Raw genomic sequence first — 26,683 nt, forward strand, 5'->3', positions numbered from 1 at the left:
AAACACATGCCAATCCCAGGTAGGGGTCCCCTTCCTTTAGCCAGCAGATCATGCCCCCTGGTAGGAGTCCCCTGGTTCTGAGAGAAGAGCAGTGGCTACTGATGCCGCTGACACTGCTTTGGAGCAGACCCACCCGCCTCAGTGTGGCTGATGGTTGTGCTTACTTACTTGTGACTACCTGTGCGACACTTTTTTTCTAGGTTTCAAATCACTTTACCAAGCTGATTGCTACACATTATTATAGTGACAGTTTTGTGAAAAGGAAGGTTAGCAGTTACGGCCAAGACTGTCTGAGATGGTTGCTAATTTCAAGTGATTTAAATTGAACGACATTGTAAATACGTAACATGTTACCTTAAGTGAAGGCAGTGTGTGAATGGCAGGGCAGCAAAAAGATTATAGGATACATTTCTTACAGTTCAGCAACCTTTCAGATGGACCATGCCAGGATTCAGGGACAAATAATCCCTGCTCTTCAAGTCACTTCAAGCCCTCTGACTTTGTTGCTTTCATACAAACCAACCACATAATTGAGCTGCATGACTGCTAGTGGGAAGTAAATTTTAATGAAGCTTCAGACTTCGAACATTTCAAACTTTTCCTCCCATTTTAATCTTTGAAATCTTGTAAATAAATATGTAACTTTGACATTACAATCCTTCAGCAAACAGTTTCTTCTTAATGACATTTTATTCATTACACTGTTCCCACCTACCAGGAGCTTCACTTCTGGACTGGGTTTGGCTTTTATTGTTTTGGCTTTTTTAAAAAAACCTTGCCATTATGCAGCTGTGCAATATATGACAATAGAGGGTGATAAACACTGCACAGCTGAAGCTGAAAACAAATTGAGTTAATGGAATGAAGGTGATGACACTTCTTTCTTTTTTTTTACACAGAAATTCATGAGATATTTTAAACAATACGCTTTACACAGACACAAAAAGAAATCCTTCATTTTTCCCTGAAGAGTCTCTGATGCAAAATTCATTCCCATTGGAGAACACACACAAAATAAATAAATCCTAACCTCTATCTAATGACTTCATGAATTCACAGAAAGTGGGATAACATTTGTGCTTTTAAAATCCAGGTGAAGTAGCAATCCTCCATTCTGCTGCTAAAATCGTCTCTTGCTGGTGGCTGCTAGAAATTAAAGTGTTAAAACGGAGACCACTGAAAAAAGAGTACAGCATATGTTATATGCAGCATGTTACTTGTTCACTGGGCTTCCCATGGGCCAGTGAAGGTTGGGAACTACTTCTGTAAAGGAAATGTATATGGTGTCATGTTATTAGACAGTCCTGTGTGTTAGCTCCTTCTCTGCAACTGATTACCCCCAGAATGACTTTGGCCTCACATGGTTTCTTACAAACATTATTTAGTCAGGCTTCAACATTTAAATTGGCAACACTGTTATTCCCAGTTTACAGATGAGTTATAAGTGCAACAGGGTTAACAGCTACTGCAAGGGGACACATTAAATGAGCATCAGGAGCTGGAATAAAATTCAGTTTCCCAACCTTTGCCCACTTAATTGTAATGTCCACAGTCTAAACCACTTAGATTTAAAGAAAAAAGTATAAGCTCCTTCACTGAAACCATGTCCCCTGAAGCCATTTCTGATGCCTAAGTAAGGACTGTAAATTTAAAGCTACTGTGCACCTGTAGCTTCCAAATTGTTTCCATAGGTTGTCTACCTATCCTAATTTTTCCCAGCCCCATCTTCTTAAATCTTTCAAAACATGGGAAGAATAACTATCTGCCTCTCAGTCCTCCTGCTCACTGAGGTCAATGAGAGACTTTCCTTTGACTTCAGTGGCTGTAAGACTTTCATATTCTTTTCCTTCAGTTTTGGAGAGCAGTTGTCCCGGGGTGGGTAAGTGTCTGCTTCAAAAGAAACTGTTGTGTTGAGAATCACTATCTAATCACTACCACCCATACACCACACAATACAAACAGTAAAAATGACAAGCAAATAAAAATAAAGAATAAGAAAACAGCACAATCTTCCTAACAGCAATGACTGGAAATTAATCTTGGAAGGCTTAACTGTTCCTGTGGCACAGAAGCTAGAAGTGATTGTTCTGTACCACGATGGCGTTGCCCAATAACCCATTCTGTCTAAATTAACAGAGCTGGCTAAATTATCCTGCCTTGTGTTCTCTTTTAATTAATTGTTTGGTTTAAAGAGAGGATAAAAAAGTCTGGCTGGGATCCAAGCTCAATTGCCTGCTGCTATGACAGAAAAAAGTACAGATCAGAATATTTCCCTGCAGAATGAAATGTGTATCTCCTGGGCTTTTAGCAACAGCAAAACAGTTTACATTTCTGTCTCTAATACAATTCTGTCCTCTAAGTCATTAACAGTTCCTTGATCTCTTCTCTTATTCCTGCCCCCTTTATCTTATTTATTGAAACTTGTAATATAAACAGCATTTCTTCACCTACTGTCTTTTTGAATTGTTGATTGCCTGGAAAATGGCACTAGCGCAAGGTTTCAGGGCATTTCCTCTACATAGCAGTGGTGTTTCAGTCACATGTGGGTACTGTCAGACACCAGCTATCATTTAGAGCCATCAGGGGCAACCTGGAGAGCAAGATACTGGGCCAGTGTAAATCAGCACTGCACAATGTGACCTCAGGAACATCAGGCAGATTCACATAAGGCTGAGGATCTGGCCATGTGACTGTTTCCAGCTAAAACCGCATTCTTCTCCTACCACACACTGGAAAATTAGAGACTTCAGATCTTTCTGAACATGCTTATGGATGTAGAAAACCCTTTCATAACGGGGATGGGGGGCAGGGGGCAGGAGGCGAGGTTTCTTCTGAAAGGCAACATAGGACAGTATTGGAGTGCCAGCACTTTTGCCCCCTTGTTGTCACATTCCTTTCCCAGGCCCGGCTGATGAGGCGGTCTGTGAGCCATTCTGGCTGGGAAAGATCACATTGCTGAACGGGGATGGGAAAGGGAATGTGGTTTCCTGAAAGGTTTCCAGCAAGTACATGGGAATGGAGCCCTTGAAAGAGACATGGAGCTGGAAGCACTTCCCTTCTGAGAAACACTTCCAATCCACTCCCTAGGCCAAATGTAATAACAGCTCTGACATTATTATTACAAAGGGGGGAAAAGTCATTTTCCAGCTCGCTGCTGTGATTTCTCCATTTTGAAGCCACACCTTCTTTGAGACCTGGAAGTCATGTGGTTTAACATGCAAGCCTGCTCATAAGGGATGCTTCTTGGGCACTTCTCTACCAGCACTTATCATCAAGTCTTTCTGAAGGTGCCAGGAATGCTTCTGGCAACAAAAAAATGAACATAAAGATGATGTGTTTTTCTACTTGCGTGCCTCCTTATATTTCTTGATTTACATGGACTATATTGCCACAAGTTGTCTGTGATATGTGACAACTTTTTCCTACTGTCAGTCATGAGCCAGTATCTAGATACAAGGGAATATTTTGTGTGAAAGCCAGCTATTTTGCCATTTGATGTAGCAAATTTAGTAGGATCCTTCTACAGCTGCAAACTCCCTTTCCTCACTTCATACACTACACTGCACAACACGAGAAATTATTTGAAACACCTTTCTAAACAAGCCTACCGGAGAATATGCTAACCGGTCCTTAGGAGTGAACACCAGCAGAATTGTGCTAAATATTCGGACTATCACCAGAAGGGTTAGGAAATAACGTATGAAGGAAGAAATGAAGAAGTAAAAGCAGCAAGGGACCCAGTTTCTGGTTTACCATCCAGGAATATGCTGGAATATGCACAGAAGAGTTACAAAACAAGTGATGTTGACAGTACAAAGGGGAAAATAAAGCCATTAGTAACAGTATAAATTGTACTGGCATGAATAATGTTTCTCCCCAGGCTTCATTCTAGAAAAAAAAAAAAGGGGGGGGTGGCATTAAATCAGCAACCTCCGTTTCTAAATAGGTTCAGTTAAATTGGTACAATTTTTGTTTAGATAAGGCCTCAGACTCACTGACTCTCTGGAACCCCCTCTTAGTCTTACCTCTAACCACTTTTTCCAGCCCATGGCAGGGAAAAATGTACCACAGGAGGCAGAGCCAGACACCAGTAGTATCGTAACAGCCTCAACCAAGAGTGTCTCAGCAAACACAGGGCCAGAATCCACCCTTGCTTACAGTGAGCAATTCATTTGATTGGGACTACTTAAAGAGGCAACTTTTAAGCTGCCAGCTTACTGACACCTGACAGCCATCAGCCTGCAGTGCCTAAGCTGCTGTAAAACATGAGTCAGTCAACGAATTACATGATTTTTTGGAAAATAAGAGTAATTTAGAACATTCTATTCACATTTCTGTGTATGGATCATTTAACCTCGTGGGTGTTTTGGTTTTTGCTTTTGTTATTTTATTTTACTTTATTTTAACGAAGCATATAAAAGGAATAAGAACACAAAAGTTCTTACCAGTATCAGGAAAAAGTAGACCATTTTGTACAGGGTTATGTCCATATTCTAAAGGACAGGAAACCCTTTTGACTTTTGAGAAAATACAGCCTTGACTATAAAACCCAAAACTTACAGCCTACTTTACTTAAAATTCAAAACAGGATTTTAAACAGCTGATGGCTAATTTTAGCTGATGTTAAAAGTGCAGGTAACAATTGAAAGTGCTGTTTCTGTAGTATTTCTGCGTTTGTAGCTAACTTAAACATCCATACACTTCACAGCCTCATTCACATGGAAATTTTTTTTAGAAAATAAATGCACTACACTTTGGATGAGTGTTTCTTCTTTCAGTTTGATTCTTTCAGTGAAAGAATCAAAGATTCATAATAGAATCTAGAAAATACCATTAAAAATACCAAGTAGCAATAAAACTCTCATAGGCCAAAGAACTCCTAAACTGCAATCAATTTATGCAAAAGGCTGTACAAATATGCCTGAGGACACAGGTTCTTGCTGTCAGAGGTAGGTGGATATGAGGCACCTAAATCCGAAACAGTGACAAAAACCTCTGCCTAAACTTAAAGATAGCTGAAGTCACTGGAATCCTTCTTATATGACATGAAGTACACTAGGTTGCAGGAGATTACTTCTACAAAAGTGCAAGGTTATCAGAATCTGGTTTGATAAACACATTTACTCCTGAATACAGCTGTGATGTAGAAACAAGGTGTTTCTCAGTTTGCATCCTTCAAGGAAACAAATTCAACAGATGCTTTCAGAACAAGCTCAGCATACACTGGCAAACTGAGGTCTCCACAAAAAGCCGGTTTTGGACACTGTGTTTAAATGGAGCAGCAAGAGGAATTTGTGTCTTTGCACTTCTCATTCAACACCAGGTTAATAATATACAGACATGGGCCTGGAAGCAAGATTCCTCCCTCCCAACACGGTGCCCTAAGCACTAAGCAACAGTCACATTGCTTTTTGCTCACTCTCGTTCAATGGATCTCATGTTTCTTGCAAGCAGCTGACAGCAGCATAAACAAGAAACTATTCTGGGTCATCCTGTCTCACACCTGTAGCTGCACACCTTTTTAGGGTGAGAGCCTGAGGAGAGGATTTGATTCCTCCTTCCCCCTCCATACAGACTAAGGAGAAGACAGAACCCACATCTCCCTCACCCAAACAAGCACTCTAACCTGCAAGCTTTCTCTCTGGTTACAATGTGGAAAAGCAGTTGCCTGCTTTCTTTCACACATTTCAAAGAGGATACTGGTCTCTGGTTCACAGCTAGATAGTGGAATCTTCCTGCAAACCCTGCTGAGGTTTGGTGATGGCTATGACTTCAGACACATCCTAGCTAAAGTTCAGTGCTCCCTCCTGGCTTGCTCTAGACAGCTGGCTATTCGGTGTGGGGGTTTTCCAACTCATCCTTATGAGTCACTGCTTTTTTGGTGTACAGTCCAGTGTACTTAGACCGATGGTTTCCCATCTGGTGAGAAGATTGCTGAGCTCATCAGACATAGCATTAATTAACAGTGTGACAGTAACAGACAAACTGTTCTGGAGCAGTAAGTACCCCTTCATATTTGACTTGCTTTCTGAGTGACTTTTCCTGATGAAAAGGCACTGGAACAGCATGTTATTAGCATCCTGTTTTATTAGTATGACGGTCCTCATGTACGTCAACAAGAGATTTACATGGCAGACCAGCATGACACTGACATTCTGAATCACCAGCAACGCCATCTGTTTTTTGCAGGGTCTCATAAAACCAGCATGTGTGCCCGTAAACTCAGAAATGCCATCAGCACCATGGAGGAAGTTGCCACTCAGGCAGAGTTACCTTCATGTGATCTTCAGGGTTGCAGAACAACGTAATTTTCATCAGACCAGGCTCAAAAATTCTGACAGTGCAGACTGTGCATAAACCAGAGGAAGGAAACCTAGAGGCCAAACCATCAATAACCGTAAAATTAAACATTAAGTGACCAAGCAGCAGATAATTTAACCAAATTTAGGAAATCAGGGTCACCACTTTGATCTTATACTTGAATATTTCATAACGTCCTCTATAGTTCTACTTCTGCTCCCATTGCGCTTTTCAGCAAATACTCCATAGAGGCCTCACTGCTCTCCACCCCTGAGCTTGACACTGCTCCATGGTGAATTAATGTTGCAGCCTTGCTGGATGTGTTGGGCCTATCGCTCCAGTTAAGACAAAAGCAGATGAGAGAATGCAGCCACCAAATGGAGCAGAAATATGGCTGAAATTATTCTGAAATGGTCTTACCATCTACACTTGGCTCCCTGTCAAGCCTCCGCACCTCCGCTGTCATTTTCTCCCCTCTTTTATGAGAGTAAATGGATGCTAAATCAGCAAGTTATGTTCTCTCCTTAACATAACAATTACTAACAATACACCTTTTCCCCTTTGTTATAAATTACTTTAGTGTGCAATTCAGCCAAATGAGAAGACAGGCACCACTTATACACACTGTCTCCATTCTTTTGTGTAAGGCAGGACTAGCTGCATTCACCAGCCTGGAGATCTGCAAAACAACAGCTTTTTCCTTCCACTCTGGCAGCATCCATAGCTCTTTCTGATACTACCTCTCTTCATCCCCAGGAAACCAGGACCCCAGGAAATGAACTATTGCAAACAGAGGAAGAATGAGAATTCAGTCATTCACGATCCTGAAGACTAGAGTTTAACCTCCAGTTATTCCACAGATATTTTTTCTGTGAGATTGGCCCCAAAAACGTATTTAACACTATTTCCTACTCTTACTCCAAACTCTATTTGAGTTAGAAGTATACCTTTGGGGATGGGCCTTAGTTTCTTCAGCTATATAAAACATACCCTGTTAGGTCACTCCGGCAACAGTGGAGTACACCATTGCACAATCACCCACAGCACCCGTAGGCATGACATCAGACCCACAAAACCTAGTAACATCCAATAACCCCTTCCTACTGCTTTGCACTATACCCATCCCATCTGCACTGTGCTTACCCCACAACCTTAACATACAGCACTACCTGACTCATGCTGCTATTTGGTAGCCCTTTAGCACAGGGGGACCCAGGAGCATGAAGGGAAAATGTGAGCCAAGGGAAAGTGTGAGTCAATCACGTTCCAGACCCCCACTCTAGCTTAATGACACCCCTACCAGGCAGCTCCCATAGGAGAGAGGAGGCAATACCTGCCTCCGTAGCCTTCATGTGCCTTAATGTCTGCACGGAAAAGGGCTGTCATTTCCCAAAGACTCCGTACTGGGTTATACAAGCTTTACCTTGTATATATATTTACCTTGCTTCCTTAACGTATCTTCAAAGGCTTGAAAGTCCTCTCCCTGTAGGGAGCCTACAGAGCTAGACAAGATCACGAGGACTCACCAACCCTCATGCACACAGCAAAGCCCACATGGGGAGGGAGAGCAATGGAGAACTTCCTGACACTAGTATGTGTGCATATGCAGGGGGGATTGGAAGTGATTCCAATTCCAATTCCAGAGTGGGCCACTGGAAGCCACATAAAGCAATGGACAAGGAAAACAACCTTCCAGCCCACCCTGACCCGCATTGCAGCCCAGCAGCCCAGAGTCTAGCTTAATCTACCAAAATCCCGATATGTCAGCTTTGCAAAAAATAGGAAACATCAAGAGGTCTCTTTGGACATGGCTCTGCACAGATATCTTGTCAAATCTCTGTGCCGACAGCATTTGGCTTTAAGTCTTGCACAACCCACTGAAGAAGGACACGCACTCTCTGTTCTTCCTGGGCAAACTCCAAATCAAAATCAGAGTGACCATCCAGGGCTCTCAGACAGATGACATGGAGGGAATAGTGCAGAGGTCCTCCTAAAGCCCACTCCCTGACAGAAAAGGAAGGGAAAAGGGATGCCCTGCTGTCCTGCCTCATGGGGACTTGTTTGCTCTGACACCTTCTGCAGAGGAGCCACTGTGGTGGCTGTGGTGCTGCCTGCAGGACACAGAGGAAACCACAGAAGGGCTGTCGGGAATTTGCCACAAGGCTCAACCCTGATGTTTAGTTCCTGCCAGCCCTCCCAGCTGTTTCACTCCAAATCTGATTGTCTGAAACTTGTCAGCAGGCTGAAGAGATGAATTTCACACAGCCTAGGGATACCAAGTCATGTGGATATGCCAGTGCGTGCATAGTTTGGGCCCTAACTGACACCATGATGATTATCTGTAAAAGCCGAATATCTATACAAATTAGGAACATTTGGGGAAAAATTACATGCTTGGAATAGATCATGATAGCATTCTTTTCTGAGGACCAAACTCTCAGGTGAATACACATGCTGTGGACACTGGTGTGTCCCTGGTTTGTTCAGATTTCAGGTCCTATGCTTCCAATTCATTTCAGAATTTAGTCAAACTTAAAAGTCCATTGTTATTTCCAGTTCATTTGAGACAGCAAGCCTGACATTCACAGCTGACTACATTTTCTTTACATACGTACTGTGTAATTTTAACTCCCTCCTGACTTGCTCTTTTGTAGTCTATTATAAAAAAATATCATTATTAAGTGATTTAATCCAATATTAAACACTAAAGGCCAGTTCCATAATTTATGTGATCAGTGTAGCTGCACTGAAGTCCTTGAATGATTGCTAATTTACACCAATGGGTAGTCTTGTACTTTTAGTATCAGGATTTTTAAAAAGCTTTATTTTATTTTTATTTCTTATGCGGGGAGGAAGCAGTGTCATTACTCTTTGGCAAGACTCTCTCAGTTTCATATCTATTCTCATGAAGCTTCCAGTCAAGATTTTGCAAACTCAGGCATTTAGTTACTGTGGTTTCAATTTGTGCCTCAGCCTATAGATGCTCAGCCGAAGAAACCACCAATTTCAATCCTCTGGTAGTTCACCTATCATCACTGGTGTAAACCAACCAGCCTTTCTTCCATCAGCAGCCTAAATTCCCCGAAGCACTGTTTCCAGATGGGGAAACTGCCTTCACAGGCACCTGTTACATCTTATAATATCAGATAGCACAATGTCTGTAATTCTACCTCAGACTCATCCTACAACTTTGTGAGTCATATTACATGTTTCACGCACCCAGCAAACTAAAGCAAACAAACAGGAACTATCTGTATTCTTCTTATTTATGCCAGGACTCATAATAAACCCCTTTGGAAACACTTCCGAACAGGTAGCAGCCGGCACACAAGTTTTGCCAGGGATTTAAACTAGTCTTTACCTGTTGCAGCTGTTGGGAAATTTCTAGCCGTTGCTAGAACTGTACATGTACCTGCATGCTGAGATTGGGAGTGTGAGCAGGTGTTTGCAAACCACAGTTATATTGCTAACCATGCTTACTGTCTCAGACTCAATACTAATAACACTAGCAATGTCTGGTACCTGCAATATCTTGCTGCAAAGACTCTCATTCAATTTGTCTTACAACACTGATCAGAACTGCTCTAAACTATAAAAGCCCCTCTGGCTAATTTCTGTGTGCAGGGCGATGCTCCTTACCCTGAAGGCCCTTTAAGATTTGACCCCTTTCACTGTTTTTCCTGCTGTCAGCCAGGACAGCAAAAGAAGAGGTGGTATGCAGAATGAAAAGCCTAGCAGTCCTCAATCAGCCCTTTGTCTTTCATGACCGGCTTTTTATCCAGGGGCAACAGTCTTTTTCCATTACCAGTAAAAATGAACCCCCCAGTAGGGGTGATGAAGAAACAATAAAACTAATCATTAAGCAGGCCTGCTGAGAAGTGAATTCCAGTCCCAGGTCAGATCTAATTGCATTCTGACACTGAAGCAATGGCCTGGTCATTTATATTAACAATGTCATGTTTCTCTTTATTTATTTGTCTCCATTCTGCTCTCTGTCCCCATAAAGAAAGAAATATAAACATGTCGATCAATGAAAAGATGTACGTAGAGATCAAAATACACAAAATACAGTCCTGTGGTGTACTTTGCAAATTTTTAAAATACTCTCTTTTTAGCCAAAATCAGTTGTGGAAAAGCTAAAACCAAATATAGCTTTTTTGGAAAATGATGAGCAACTGTTAAAGGGAGATCTAGTAAAAATTGTGGTAGCGTCATGGCCTATTACCAAGGAAAACCATGCACACAGGGGAGGAAAGACAAATTTAATCATGCATATAAACACACAAGATACGTATGTGTAACTGTGATTTTTGAAACTGAGGAGATTTAGATCCCTACCTTTGAGCAATTACAACAGAGATACGCTACTTTTGAGTTCAAGTACAGCATATGCATGCATGTGGCATACACACACAGCCATGAATATATAGCTGAAAATATAACTATCTTTAACTCCCTTACCTCCCTTGCCACCTTCCTTTTACTGCTTTCACCATTACTGATGTTTTGCCCTGCTTTGCATCCTCAGCCTCCTCCCCCACTGTTTTTTGCCCAGACACCCAGCCAGCCTCCCAGCCTGAGACTCTTCCTTCGAGAATCTAAACAAGATGCCTTTGCATCTGACAGAACACAATGGGCCTCTCTTCAAAGCCAAGCAACATTTTTCCTATCATTGTTTGCAGGGGAAGAGTCACTCTGCACTCTGCTCAGATATTACGGTCACACAAGCCTTATTAGCTTACGGGTATATTTGCTGTCATAAGAGTGTTCGTACAAGTAACAAGATTGCTTAATCCCTTCCCAGGTCCCTCAGCATTTGTAACAAGTTTTGTAATTGCTTTTTAAATAAAATGCCCTGACCTTGGAAACTCATTTGCAAGCCAGCTCAACCCTCTGGCTTTTTTCCCGTCATACAGCTTTTATGACCTCTCCTATCTGGATATCAAGCCCTTTCTCAAAAGTATCTTAGTCCAATCCTCTTGATGCTATCCAGAGCTAAAAGCCCTCAGCATGTGCTTTGGATCCAATCCCTACCTGGCTGCTATGCGCAGAGGGGCGTTGATCAAATCTGGTAACAACAAATGAGGGCCCAGAAAATGTATTTGTAGAATCTGGAGTTGTTCCATCTAATTGCAAGCAGGCTTTCACAATTCATTTACTGAAGAAAACTTCCTTATCAGGTGAGGATGTGACTAACTTCCACTCAGATTTCATGCTGTGGTTCTTATCAAAAGCACTTGAAAAGATTTTTCCTTTATCCATTAAATCAGCTTTCAAAACTTGCTTTATTGAAAGCCACAGCACGGCACGGTGCCAATTTTGCCTAATATTTGCCATGCACTTCATGTTCTAGGGTTAGATGAACTACGCCTGCCCTGGTAGTACAGGACTGAAGCAGGCTAGCATAGGTATGCCACAGTTAGTTTTTTGTATTAAGCTCCATGTCACTATGAATACAGTGCTACCAATACCCACGGCAGCTAGTTTAACAACTCAAATCTTCTGAACGTTAATCATTGTCAGGGAGGGCACCCATTCCCTGTTGGGCTTGTGTGCCCATACTGGCTTTTTTTAGTTACCTGGGGTGAAACTCCTAAAAGTCACCCATGGATGCCAGGCTGAAAATCTCTGTGATGTTCTGGGAGACTCCAGCATTTCCTGTGCAGACATGCCATAAGAGCCAGGCTGTAACACCTGGGTTCTCCTTCTACCTCTGCTGCTGAATTGCTGGAGAAATTTGAACAAATCCCATAACTTGCGCCTATATTTTAGCCTTTCATCTAATGTATACAGGGGAGTTCTCTACTTCCCTAGGGTATTCTGTGGCTTAATAAACACTTAGAGAATGGGCTGGATCAATGTGTAACAAGGTCTAAGGTATTGGGACTTGCATTTAGAACTAATAACCTACCAAGGATCTAAATCACATTAAAAGCTACAGGGATTTCATTCCCAAGAAAGTGAGCATCTAAAACATACCCAAAATGTTACAGACATCACTGAAATGTAATTAAATAGTATATATTATTATAGTAATAACTTAGCACTTTGCTTTCCAAGACTGAAAACACATTTTGGTAAACTCTAATTAAGACTCGGCTCATGAAACACAACCTCTTTGCAGTGGATAGCAATATGGTTTGCAGCAACATGACCCCAACAGATTACAGCAGGACAGTGAGGAAGATCCAACCTTCAAGTTCATCCAACCTTCAAGTTCAGAGAGAATTAGGTGAACAGAAGGATGTCAGGTGGAACTGGGATTAGGGCAACTTGAAGTAAATTAACGCTACTGCCAGAGAAATTACTACAGAACACTTAAGACCAGTAATTGTGAAGAAGCTTTTTCACATCTTTCCTGAAAAATATTACTGGCATCGGTGATTGTCCCTATTGAGACATGAGTACGGACTCAGGTGAGGATGTGCCACCTACAGAGGAACTACTGTTGACTGCAGTACTTGGGGGCTGCAAGAACTAACCCAGTCCCACTGAGATGTCAGAACTGCAATATGCAGCAAGAACTTCTTGCACAAGACACTTCACAGGATCCTCTCTCTTCTCATTATCAAGCTGCCCGGGACCTTTCTCTCCCGTAGTTCCACAAATCTCAAAACATGAGCAGAGGAATTTAATTGCAAACAGGCTCCGTTCCTCTTATATCCAGACTATAAGCTGCTATTATGTTTTATACCTTGCATAAGTAAACTACATTCATTTTCACCAAATATTTTCCCTCAATCTCCATGTCCTTCCCTAATCTTGACAAAAATATTTGAAACTTTAAATCCATATTTTTTCCAGTATTTGTCATTACTGCAATGAGATTAGTCTTTTTCCTAAAACTCCAGACTATATCTAAAAAAAGAAATTACTTGTTTTTATACAAAACACACCAGTTAAAAGTACTGTATATCATTTACCTGAAATGAATGAAAAATTGCCATTTTATAGTTTTTATTAAGCATATAACACATCGCATGAATATATCTACTCAAATGTGCCCTGGTACTAAAATTTCAAACACTCCCAAACTCAAGACTTCAAGCTAGGTCTGTCAGGTCTTGATTCAAAGCTCTCTGAACCCAGAGACAATCAGTTCACTGACTTTTATCGCTTTTGTTCCATGCTCTTAAAGGTAACATCAGAACATTTGGAGACAGAGCTGAATTTTCACACACAGCTAACCTCCAAAGTCCAAGAAAGCTTGAGCTTTGGAAAGACAATCGCAAAATTATCCACAGAAATGGTCCCATGTAGCCAGAAAAAAAGTTGGAGATTTGTTATACTGTCTTTCTCCAGATCAACTTACCATCAAAAAAATACTATTGGGAAGAGTTTCTATTTTGTGGACATCTCACCAGCATCTCCTGTATAGAAACACAGGACAGGGTCACAGCACTACGTTTCAGATGGACACCACGCACAGTGCAGTAACCCTGGCATAAAGTTCAAAGCACTCACCCCATTTCACTTGCAGGCTGCTCAGTGGTCAACTGAGCTCAGTGGAGTCATTTGAACTTCCAGATACGCCACGTAATGGATTATCATCACTTACACATATCACTGAAAACTTCTCCTGTGACACTTGCACTTTTAAATAAAATCACTAGGCAAATGGAAGTTGGTAGACCATACCTTGTCTTGTCCCTCTGCTGCTGAATTTAGAAATGTCACCTCTAAAATTAATGTCCTCACACAAGTTTCATACATTGTCTCCTAAGCTCCCCTGAACCCCTTGAAAATCCATATGAACATTACTGAAGGAAAAAAGCAACAAACAAACAACATGTGAGAGGGTTGTCCAACACTTGTCAGCACTAAATTTAGGAAAACTGGAAGTAAATGTACCAGCAGACAATCAGGAACTTTCTAAAAGCTCTGAGAACAATTCTTTACTTACAAAAGCCTGATTACAGCCTTCGCAATACTCCCTCCAAAACCCTGTTTTGTAGGATAGTTATTCTCAGGTTTTCTTGTCATTTATGATTTTTATTAATATAAATATATCAGTTTCAGCATCCCATCATGGACTGAATTTCCAGAAGCTCCATTTCATAAAGGCCTGTTGAAGCCTATTGTACACAAGAAATTACTTGGATGAAAATGCTGGAGTCAAGACAGAAGAAAAATCTTTTCTCTTCTTCCATCCTCCAAAAGATTTACAGAGACTCAGTGTAAAAGCATATTTTACCAGTAGTTTTCTTACTCAGGAGGGAAACTAATTTAGTAACCCCACCGAACAAATGACAAGTCTGATTGTATCTGGGAGAGAAGTGAAGGAACAAAGAAACCTTGTCACATCATGGTTTTTAGGATGTTATTCAGCCCCCACACCCTTGCCAGCAATTCCCCATGACTCATTCTCTGAAAACACTGTTATTGATCTTACATTGAAACAATGAAATTTGACTAATTTGGTGTCTGTTTCTGTTCAGTTGCCCTTTCACAGAAGCCAGAAAACAGTATCTACATGTATTTATAAAAACTGGAATGCAGTAAGAAGATTTTGAGAGAACTTATTATGGGTAAGTGTGATGAATAAACAGAGGGCAAAAGTTACTGAGCATTCTTCCAATTCTACCTCTTCTGAGGAAGCCATAGAGAAAGAGTCTTTTCAGCCTCAGTCAGAGAAAACTCCAGTTTCAGTCTCAGTTACCTGCTAGAATCCACCAGCCCAGGTTCAGCAGGATAGAATACTGAATGCTCAACACCAGCAGCTATGTATTACTACACTGCGGATACCAACACAGAAAAGGCAAAGCCTTTTTTATTCTCCTTACACCGTCTAATCCTGACCACTTGCACCAGCTATTGCAGGTCTACAGTAATACCAGAATGGACAATTTTAGAACATGATCTTGCTTGTACTGAAGGCAACAGTAACCTGATTTTAGTGTGAAAGCCCTTTGGGAATCGCCCTCGATCAGAGAAGAGCCAGAGGGTAAATGTCACCAGAAGCATACTCCACAGGGATGATGAATAATGAAAAAATGAGGAGTTTAAGCCTAGGTGCTCTACCAAGATGTATCGTTAAGCAGGCAATCTGCTGAGCATCCCTTTACGCCTTGCCCAGCTCCAAGCCTTCAGCCCTGCTCCAAATGAGCCAGGTTCCCTCAGGCCCTTTCAGCTGCCAGAGAGCTCTTGAAACCTCACTGGGGCTTGCTCTCCCTCCTGCAGGACCAGGTTATTAAAGGGCCTGTATTCCTCTGCCTGCCCCCACAAACATAAATCCTCATTTTACATTGCCGTTTCTTTAACAGTGAACATAAAAGAATGTACTTTTTATTGGAGTTTTATCTTTGCCTGGGTTTCTAACAACCCATACGAAACACTCTGTTATTATGGCCCCTTCTGGATTTAGAGGCATATAAGCTGTTTGTGCTTGGCTGCATACATTGGTATTTTTATGTTCTTACGTATCTTTATCTGTACAGTATCTCTGACTACGCTTAAAATTGTTTCAAAAAAAAACATCCTAAGACTTCGTTCAAATACAACTATAGAAAAGTGATCTGCTGCATACATATTTCCTCATCACTTGAACTTTCATGTTCAGCAAGGGCTGGAGCATTTAATTTTGGCCATTTGTTTTAATTTGACCATCATAGTTAAAAGGCCGCGCCCCAGATTTGGCCCTGTGAAGAGGTCGTTTACTCCAGTTTAAATGGGTATGAGAGAATTTTCACATCATAAAAAATGCCTCTCTCTTGCCTTTTTTTTTTCCCCTAATGTAAATTTTGCAACGCTAATTCCTTTCATAAGAGACGTAGGGATAAGTGGTGGTTTACAGCTCAACCTTCCCTTGGTACCCATAAATATTTATTGTTTCTTGCCCTGTTTCAAGGCGCAGATGAAATTCATCTTCCGGGGGCAGGGAGGGGGCGGGTGGGGGGCTGGGGGGCAGCGGGTGTGGAGAGGGAAGGGATGTGGAGGGGCAAACATCATCTTTAACGTATAAATGTGAAGAAAATGAAAACAGATGCATGGAGAGGAAAAGAGAAGTTGGTGGGAACACGGCAGGGCTGAAGCACATTCTCCCTGGGAGACACCAGGCTGCACACTTCCCCGGGATGCCCAGCGGGCAGAGGGCTCCCCTGGGGACAGCTTCCCGGGAGGCCGCCGTGGGCTGGAGGGGCGCAGGCAGGCTGGGAGCAGGCCCCGCTCCCCAGCCAGGAGCCTGGCAGTGCGAGTGCACTGTCCCGTCTCTAGTTAAACCTCAGTCCCTTCCAGCCAGGGAGGAAAATTTCTCCTGGTCAGAAAGCAGAAGGGCAGCCTAGCGCTGTTCCCTCACCCAGGACCTCCGCGGGGCTCTGCAGTGGGGCGCTGGCAGCCCACCCCAGTGGGCGCCACCTTGCTAGCACAGGGCTCTGCAGGCCAAGCAGCTGGCGGCAGTGGGGAGGAGGAGGCAGCGGGGAGGAAGGAGGCGCTGGGAGGGAGACCGGGAAACTGTAACTCATTGTGGATGGGCAGGACTGGCCGGGGTGGCGAGTGCTCACAGGCCAGCACATCCATCAACCTGCCGAGCGGCCCGACAGGCTGGAGCCGCGGCTGCTCCCTCTCTCCCCGTGTCAGGCGTGATCCAGCCCAACTGCGCCGAGGCGGCGCGGCCGGGCCAGGCCAGCCCCGGCCAGCACAAGCCATTGCAGCCCAGCTGGCTGCCCAGCAAGCTCAGCCGCGGCCGGCTGTGCACCTCAGGCTGCCGGCAGGGCTCAGCCCCTGGTGCCTCAGCCCTCCCATGGCCTAAGTGTTCCGGCGTTTAATCCCCTTTCAATCCCTTCGGTTGCACCCAAGATCAATTTAACCCAGTCATGTCCACTCGCATTAAAAGCCCTGTTTGGTCTCACATCACCTTTAAATCGGCCTGACACCACCTACTCCAGCAGCCCCCATGTGTGCGAGGGAAGAGCCAGGCCCTCAGGCTTCCCCCAGTACTTCAAACAGGGTAAACCAAGCGCTCTGTTTTCCTCCATTTTATGAGGTAATTTGGGTTAAGTTCTTGTATTTATTTTTGCAGTCCTGCTGTAATGATGTTGCTCTCTAGCACAGGGCTATTAAATGCTCTCAGCTTTCTATCGATGATGTGCTTGGCAGAAGTGCCGCAGCCTGCCCCAGGAGCTGCCACGGTGGCATGGCACAGTGGGTCTCTGCTCCTCCGCTCTGGGGCACTGCCTTTTCTGTTGGCTGGTAAATCCATGGCCTTGAGAACCACAACAAGACAAAATGCCTGGGCACAAGGGCAAACCTTTGTTTGTAACTTGCCCCCCTACCCAGCTAATGAGACACTGGCGTGGGACATGAAGGCACTGGCTTTGCTGCAGTGCCTGATATGCATCAGCTGCAACACCTCCCCATGTCACAGGGCCTTAGCTCACAGCTCGTGCTCTAAACTTCCTGCACTTTGTCTACTTAAAGTAGAGCCAGAACACTACTTTATTGATGGGAGCGCTGAGAACGATTTGTCTAATTTCAAAGCTTTTGCTTGAAGGATTTCAGGATTATTTTTTTTTTTTTTTTTTGGTAGAGGCTGATTTAAATAAGCATTTTGAAAATACATATAATAGCACTTCCTAAATGTATGCAATTTTCCCAACACGGCAGACCAGCTATATATGATACAAACCCATCTCTGATATGTTTTCCACATCATCTCCAATTTTTCATTGATCTTTTTTGTTTTGCCAGAATTTGTATGTCCTAACATCCTAACATGCCCACATAAATTAATGGATTTCTCTATTACTATTGAATATTATTCAGTAGTGTGGTTTTTATCCTAAAGGAGAAGATACAATTTTCATCTCTAAAAATCCCAGTGCAATTTATAAGCTTAGGTCCTGCATTAGGTACACGTCAATAGGAGAGCAGTTAACATATTTTAGCTTTAGATATTTGCCCACATCCTGCTGAAGTCAAAGGTACTGGAGCACACAATCAAAATAGGGGAGGGGAGCTTTTATAAGAATAAGCCTCAAAATACCCAAAGAGCTTTCCTGCAACTGCCGCTTAAAGGGTACTTCTGTCTTAGAATTATTCCACCATCATCACAATGTCTTCTTTTTTTTTCTGGATTGGAACAAAGAAGTATGTACTGTATCGGGGGGAAAGTTAAATGGGATCCTGTTTTCAGATGAAATGACAGGGGGGATTTTAGATGGGAAACACAACTATTCAAAGAGGATTCTGCCAAGAAAAAAAGGATTACTATCCCTATACCTAAAGAAATACACAGTCAAGAGCTCAGTACAATATTCATCCAGAATCTGCAAGTTCTAATGGTACCGTTTTAAGCTCTGTTGTCCATGCAGTTCCAGCTCAGGAGGCCTAGTACAGATGTAATGATGATTTCATCGTGATGTCTATATTTTGATATAGCCTGACAGTAATATATATCTTACCAGGATAAGAGAAAAGGAGGAGGTTCAGGAAATCTATGAAATCACCTCGCAAACCTAGAGATTTGAACTGAAAGCACATCTTGCTGTATTCTAAGTGTTTTCCAGGAACCTCAGCCTCTGACAACAAGCCAGTCCTGTCATGCTCAGAATGCTAGATCTGACAGGATAACATAACAGAACGGTTCCCCTTGCCTCCAATATAAAATACTATATGCACAATGCGCAAGGTGGCTCTCATGTTTATGAATGAGCACACCTCTGCAGAGTCAGGCTCACCTCCAGCACTCTGATCTTTCTGCACATGTAATTAGCACTATCAGCCTAACATTTTCCTAAATGATCCCTCTGCATTCTGAGGACTGCATTTTCTATTCTCAGCATTCATACAAGTGGAGAAGCTACAAGTATTAGTAGCCAATTTTAAAAGTATCTTCATTGCAATCAGCAAGGGCAACTGTTTCTGCAGCAAAGCAGGTAGGAAACCAAAGGAAGAATTATATTTAGAGTGGTGGTGGTCCAGTTTGTAGTGTAGCTACTGCATTCTTACGAAATAACACCAGGCTTTCACTGGTGTCTCCAGAATATCATCTGCTGTGCAAGGTATGTGCTCTCTCAGCTGTTGCAGGACAAAGAACAATAGGGAAAGATTATATATGATGTCTCACACTGAAAGACCACTGTTCCATCAAACTTTTCCACTTCTAGAACTACATAATGTCAGAAAACACAGTAGGAAAAAAAAGGGAGAAAAAAAACAAGAAAAAACACCTTGAAAATGTGAAAGCATAAAGCCATGCTCTCACCAATGCAGCATTCTCGCCAATGTAGCAAATCTTAATATTTATAGAAAGACTGAAGAAATACACATCGGAGAAATTAATCAGGAATTACCTTTCAGAGGTGACCATACATGAGACAACTTTGTTAAGCCATTCATTGTTCATTAGAAGGAAGTAAAAAACCTATTAAAAGAGAAACGTTTTCCTCAGAAAACCTCTTTAAAAAGTTTGTTGAAGTTTAAAGTGAACCTATTAAAGGATGAGTACAGGCAAGTCTTGAAAAATATTTACGGATTAAAAAACTTTACCAAAATGCCAGCAGTCACACAGCAATATTTATGCTAGATGGATGCCCTGTATTAAATGATACAGATTAAAAAGGCTTCATCTAGTCAGATAACATCCAAATTATAATTGAATCCAAGCCAAAATCCTAGATCCAGATACTCACAAGCTTAGATATTTATGGAAACCAAATCCAAATGTAACATGATTTCATAGCTAACAAAAGAATAACAAGTAGCTGTTGCTAGTTACTGGACCTGTCATACATAATTAATTGTGCAGCAGCCTCGCCAGCTCTCATAGTTGTCCTGTGCTCAGCTTTTACAATAATCAGTATTTTTCTTGAAGTCCTCATTGCTGGAGTCATATGAATACATACAAATCTCACCTTTCTCTATATATTATTTTAGCATGTCCTAACAATTTCTCACAATAAAGTACTACATCTTTGCTATACAGAAGGGGAAAATCAGAGCCTTGTCTTACTTCCTTTAAAGCCTATAGAGAAACTCCAGGTTTATTTTCATCAAACTTTTGGCACAATACCTGGGCCTGAAATGCAGTATGTGTTACATAAGGATACACAACCAAACTGACTGAGATACTGCATCTTAATAAGCTATTATCTGTCAAGTAAGTGGAAGTAGCTGGCTGGGGGAGTGCTCCTACCATGTCCAAACTGTGAGGTACTTGTGAATTAAAATGCCTGTTCTGCAGCTGACATCGAAAGTGCCACTGACCCAGGAGCTAGAGGATAAGTATGAGCAGAATTAACAGCAGAATCTGAATTCATTATGAATCAACACTTTTTAATTCATTAGATAGATGCTCTTTCATCTCAATGAAGAACACAATGAAGTACACCTGGCTTCTGGCCATGTAGAAAAAACCTACTAATATTGGCCCACTGCTTCTACATCCATTTAGTAAAGCAGAAATAAGCCTATTGTAACAGAAGTTTGCTATAGGATCCGTATCTCCAGCTTTGCAAATGAACATGCCTTGATGTTTAATTTTCTGTGAGTTCCTCTGCATTTAGGTACCAGCAGGAGACCATTATACTGTGACAGCACTCAGGTCTGATGACATTATCTCAAACTTTTCCCAGTTGTCCGTCCTCACCCCTGTTGTGCTGCCATCATCTATTAACATTCCACTGACAACAATCAAAGATGTTAGAGCAGAGCATGTTAACCGCAGTAGCCAAGCTGGGGTGCTTTCACCTGGACGTACACAAACATTTGGCAGTAGCTAGATAGTTAATTAGCTGGATCACATCACGCCAATTCCTCACAAGGCTCGTCTGAGGTGCTTTGTATTTATAATTCATGTATTCATAGATTTTTACGGCCAGAATAAATCATTAGATCGTCAGGCCTCCCCTTCTCTATTATAAAGGCCATACAATTGCATTCACTTACTCCTGTTGTTAGCCCAATTACTTGTGTTTCACTGTCTTCCAAAAAAGACATCCAAAGACTTCAAAAGATGGCAAACCTACTTCTCCCTTGGAATTTTATCCCAACAGCTAATCACCCTGAGTATTACACAACTAATACGGGCTTGGGACTAATAAAGCTTAGTCCCCTATGGATTCGTATTTCATGGTTGATTAACTTCAATGCCTAACAAGCTGTGAGCTGTGATTGCAGTTTCTTCCCATATACAGAATATTTTTGAGGCATTTTCCCCAAGTCCTTGTGGATCCTCTGCATCTTACTAATGTGACAACTCACAGTATAGCCCTGACAGTACCTCAAATCATTATAGATCTCTGTCAGGATTCTTCTAAGAGAGTTTTCAAATATTCTTGACCACATACTTTCATGAAACCTGTAGAAACATAATTGTTTTTCAGATGTCCCCTCCACCAAGACTGACTTCAGAGAAACAACTTCAAATGGTATCAGAGGCACCTGTACATGTACATGCATGCACACATACAGATGGCATGATTCCTTGCATCTTATTTCCTGAATAATTGTGCCTTATTTCTTACTTATTTGCATTTGTTGTTCGCTTCCTCACTATGTCTTTCTTTTCCTCCTCAGTATGACTTTTGTTTCCAAATCAGAGCACCCCTTAGCACCTAGAATTTGCTCTTTACTGAAGACATTAATGGACCCAGTATTCTTTTTAATGTGATGAACACTTTGAGTTACTTCTCTTTCTTACCGTGTTGTGTTTTTTCCCAGATTGGAATAATTTTTATTTCTCTTTTCTGTACTATTGCAAATTTTTCCCAATGCAGATGTCATGATGTGAAAAAGGGCTCATATGCCCAACCATTTTTCCATATTTTTGCAAATACGTTAGCTGGTCCAATTTAAAAACGTGCATCCCTTCCTACAAATCTACCTTGTATCCTTAGACCACCATAGTTACAACAACATTTCTAAGAGACAGGAACAGTATGCAGTATTTTCAGTGTTAATCTCCCCAGCGCTAGACAGAGGTAAAAACACCTCCTTATGCTACTCACAACTCCCCTTCTTATATATCAAAGGGCCACATCAGTCTTTTCCCAGAACATCTCACTGGGAACTCATGTTGAGTGACTTGTCTTCTTTGACCTCTAAATCCTTTCCAGAGCTTTCTAAGACACAGTCTCCCTATTGTTCACAAAAACTGATAATGTTCCCAAAAATAATATACATATTACACTAGAAGAAAGGTTGGTTGCAAACAATTATTTTGAATGGACAACAGTCCATAGCACAGTTTCCCAAGTTTTTACCCAACAGAAAAATTTAAAATTTAGAGAGGCTGAACATACTATACTAATCTTAATATGTTAAAATTCTGCTTTAATATTGTTGGAAAGATGGAAAGAGTAGAAATGGGACTGCACATGCTAATTTTAATGATTTATTTTTTGGAGCAAGAAACAGAGAAAAAGTATGTTGGAAAGTTCTGTAATTTCCCCTTTTCTTCCCCATATTTTAGGCAAGCTTTGTTCAGTGATACTGATAATCAAGTTTTATATGTCTGAAGCTAGTGAACTGAAATTGTGTGAACCAAAATTAGAGGCCAGGAAGCTTGGCTTCCCTCGACCTACACTTCCATTTCAGTAATCACGATAGTAAAAATTAATTTGTATCTCAGAGACACTCATATTAACAGCTTTGACAGTCTCTTAGAAGAGAAAAGCAGATCTATAACCACTGAGAACATAGAATCATAGGATCATTTAGGTTGGAAAAAAACGTTGAGATCATCAAGTCCAATCATTAACCTAGGACTGCCAAGTCCACCACTAAACCATGGTCCTACATGCCACATCTACACGTCTTTTAAATAACTCCAGGGATGGTGACTCAGCCACCTCCCTCGGAAGCCTGTTCCAATGCCTGACAACCCTTTCAGTGAATAAATTCTTCCTAAAATACAATCTAAACCTCCCCTGGTGCAACTTGAGGCTGTTTCCTCTTGCCCTATTGCTTGTTACCTGGGAGAAGAGGCCGACCCCCACCTGCCTACAGCCTCCTTTCTGGTAGCTGTAGAGAGCAATAATGTCCCCCAAGCCTCCTTTTCTCCTGGCTAAACAACCCCAGTTCCCTCAGCCGCTCCTCATAAAACTTGTGCTCCAGCCCCTTCACCAGCTTTCTCGTCCTTCTCTGGACATGCTCCAGCACCTCTACGTCCCTCTTGAAGTGAGGGCCCAAAACTGAACACAGTGTCCGAGGTGCAGCCTCACCAATGCCAAATTACAGAGCAATGATCCTTCCTTCATCCTGCTGGCCACATGGTTTCAGATACAAGTCAGGATGCTGTTGGCCTTCTTAGCCACCTGGGCACACTGCTGGCTCATGTTCAGCTGGCCATCAACCAGCACCCCCAGGTCCTTTTCCACCAGGCAGATTCCCAGCCGCTCTTCCCCAAACCTGTAGCTTTGCGTGGGGCTGGTGTGCCCCAAGTGCAGGACCCGGCACTGAGCCTTGTTGAACCTCAAACAACTGGCCTCAGCCCATTTGCCAGCCTGTCCAGATCCCTCTGCAGAGCCTCAAGCAGACCAACACTCCCACCCAACTTGGTGTCATCTGCAAACTTACTCAGGGTGCACTCAATCCCCTTGTCCAGATCATCAATAAAGATATTAAACAGGACTGGCCCAGTACTGAGTCCTGGGGAGCACCACTTTGTGATCAGCTGCCAGATGGACTTCCCTCCATCCACCACTACTGTTCAGGCTTGGCCAGCCAGCCAGCTTTTAACCCAGCATAAAGTACACCCATCCAATCCATGAGCAGCCAGTTTCTCCAGAAGAATGCTGTGGGAGATGGTGTCAAAGGCTTTACTAAAGTCCAGGTAGACAACATCCACAGCCTTTCCCTCATTCACTAGGTGGGTCACCTTATCGTAGAAGAAGATCAGGTTAGTCAAGCAGGACCTGCTTTTCATAACCCCTTGCTGGCTGGGCCTAATACCCGGGGTGTCCTGCATGTGCCACATGATGACACTGAGGATGATCTGCTCCATAACTTTCCCAGCACCAAGCTCAGGCTGACAGGTCGGTAGTTCCCCCGATCCTCCTTCCTGCCCTTCTTGTAGATAAGCGTCACGTTGGCTCACCTCCAGTCTTCTGGGACATCTCCAGTTTGCCAGGACTGTTGATAAAAAAAATAATAATAACAGGACAGTTAAGAAATGTAGAAAGGGAGTTTTGATCAAGTTGCTTTTGACTGAAGCTTGCACACAAAAATAAATTTTAAATCTAATCTTTATCACAGTAGTAGCATTAAAGCAGTAGTACGATGCACTAATGATTTGATTTTCCTTCATAACTTGTCTAAGAATATGCAAATGCCCTGCAAGAAAAATGAGAATCAAGCCTTTTAATTGAGAGAAATTAACAGGTATTCTCTGTCCTGAATGTTTTCATTGACTTTAATGGTTGCAGAAATCCAATTCTGCAAACACTAATGCACAAAAATTACTTATCTGCATCAAGTTATTTTCATTATCAGAACCCAATAACGGCTCATTTGTACAGCTGTTAATATTAATCAACAAACCCAATAAAAAATGAAGTTAGAAAAAGTCTAAGCTGAACCTGAGGCAGTACATAAATTTGCTGAGACTGCAAAACCAGCACTCACTGCATCCACGGAAGAATAAAGCCAAGGGAGGCAAACTAGGCTTCTAACTATGGAAGTTAATTAGCCCTATTTTTAGCTAGAAGGGGATTTCTGTTTAATATTCAGCCAGGTTTCAGGTTACAATGATTTAAGACTACACACTGAAAATAATGTACCTGGAAAATTTGATTTAAGGCCTTGAACTACAAAAAAAACCCCAAACAAACAAAAAAACAAAACAACAAAAAAAAACCCAACAAACCAAACCACCACCCTTGATAAAATACTAAAGCAGTCTTCAGGATGCACCCATATGCTCCTTCCAGCCATGCTTGAAAAAATATTTGTCATGAGATTACAAACAAAGAGGGATTAGTTATTAAGAGATAATTCTCATGCATTGCACAATGCATTCATCTCCCTCAACTCAGCACATTTTACTGAATGATAATGTTAATAGCATAGGTTCTTACTGGTCAAAATTACATATGCATGATGCCTCTCAATTTTAAGACTGCAAAATCTTAAGGGTTTTGAATCTGTATCAAAGCATAGGAGACATCAGTAATAAGATGCAATTTCTAACATGGGTTCATTCCTGATCTGAACACTTTTTAGTTCAAACTATTGACAATGAACATGGGGGGAATTTGCTTTTGATTTTGTCAGCTTTGGGAACAAACCTATAGGAAATGTCATCAATGAAAGCTGCCAGTGCACATTCCCTTCGAAGATGATAACCTAGAAGAAAAACTATGATCCCTCTGAAGTCAAGATGATGTGAGAATTATAGGAAGGCTTCTAAACATCAAAGGAGGAAAGTTCTGGTACAGTCTTTCAATAGGAAAAGCAAAAATTTTAACGTAAACTTTAGATGGAGCTAGATTGGTTCATGAAAATGCTCTGTGGTGTGGTTGCCTGTGACAGCAGAGGACTGTTGCCCTAGAGGTGTCTTCCAGTCTTACATTGCTGTATTCGATGGAAAACACGCATTTAACATCATTGTACCTGAGAGCTCTCCATGTGTCCTGAATTTGACTGCAAGTCTACCTCTTCAGATACTGAGGTCACATTTGAAAGCACAGCTTTTAACTATTCTGCTTCTTTAGTCATGAAACAGGTACACCTACAGTAGGTGACAGATTCATATGTACATTTGCAAATAAATCATTGATAGGGACAGAAAAATCCCATGTCGCTTTGCTGTGCCTAGATACAGTGACATTTGAACACAAAACAAAATACATAGCAAAGAAGGTCTGAGAAAGAGGAGCCAGTCCTAGCAGCTATTGACTGAACAGAAATCTCTGGCAATTTTTAGCTGGGATTGTCAGGTAGCTCTAAGGAGATCAAGGATAGGTATCTTTATCATTAAGCAATAAAGCTCGAAGGCAGAAGAATATGCTTGTGAATATCATCTGTCTAACCATCCCTGATAAATTAACTGTCTTCACCCCTTTTCCCACTCCTGTTCTCCACCCGTCCTTTCTTTCTTGCAAGTGACTACACCCTTTCACCTGCTTCACCCTCACCCCTTGCCAGCTTCAGTGCTTAGAGCAATTGAGAGCCCTGCCAACAAACCTCCAGCTCCACTCACTGCTGTGCTGCTCCACCTCCTGTCTGCTGCTACAGCCTGTCTGAAGAGACAGAGATTGGCTAGGGGGCAGGTGAAACCCTCTGAGAAGGCAGACAGCGGGAAGCAGCAGGTTCCCAGCTGGTAGCAGACAGAATAGGACTTTACTTTTCTCCCACGAGACCTGAGTAACCCATAGCTGGATGGAGTTGCCCTCCAGTCACTATTCATTTTCCAGAGAACATCAAAGGTCTAGCATGCTACATTATG

General features: G+C 42.0%; 1 long non-coding RNA gene across 5 annotated transcripts in view; it reads right to left on the bottom strand.

Moving 5' to 3' along the window:
* The window catches only part of LOC308061485, a 78,666-nt gene that overhangs the window by 29,494 nt on the left and 22,489 nt on the right, over positions 1-26,683 (bottom strand). For all 5 annotated transcript variants that reach the window (XR_013927243.1, XR_013927244.1, XR_013927245.1 and 2 more), the window contains exon 2: positions 1-24,369. This exon is cut by the window's left edge. This is a non-coding gene — a long non-coding RNA (uncharacterized lncRNA). The remainder of the gene's footprint in view (positions 24,370-26,683) is intronic.

The sequence above is a fragment of the Falco punctatus genome (genome assembly GCF_963210335.1).
Source record: "Falco punctatus genome assembly, chromosome: 3".
In the NCBI taxonomy this organism is placed as follows: Eukaryota; Metazoa; Chordata; class Aves; order Falconiformes; family Falconidae; genus Falco; species Falco punctatus.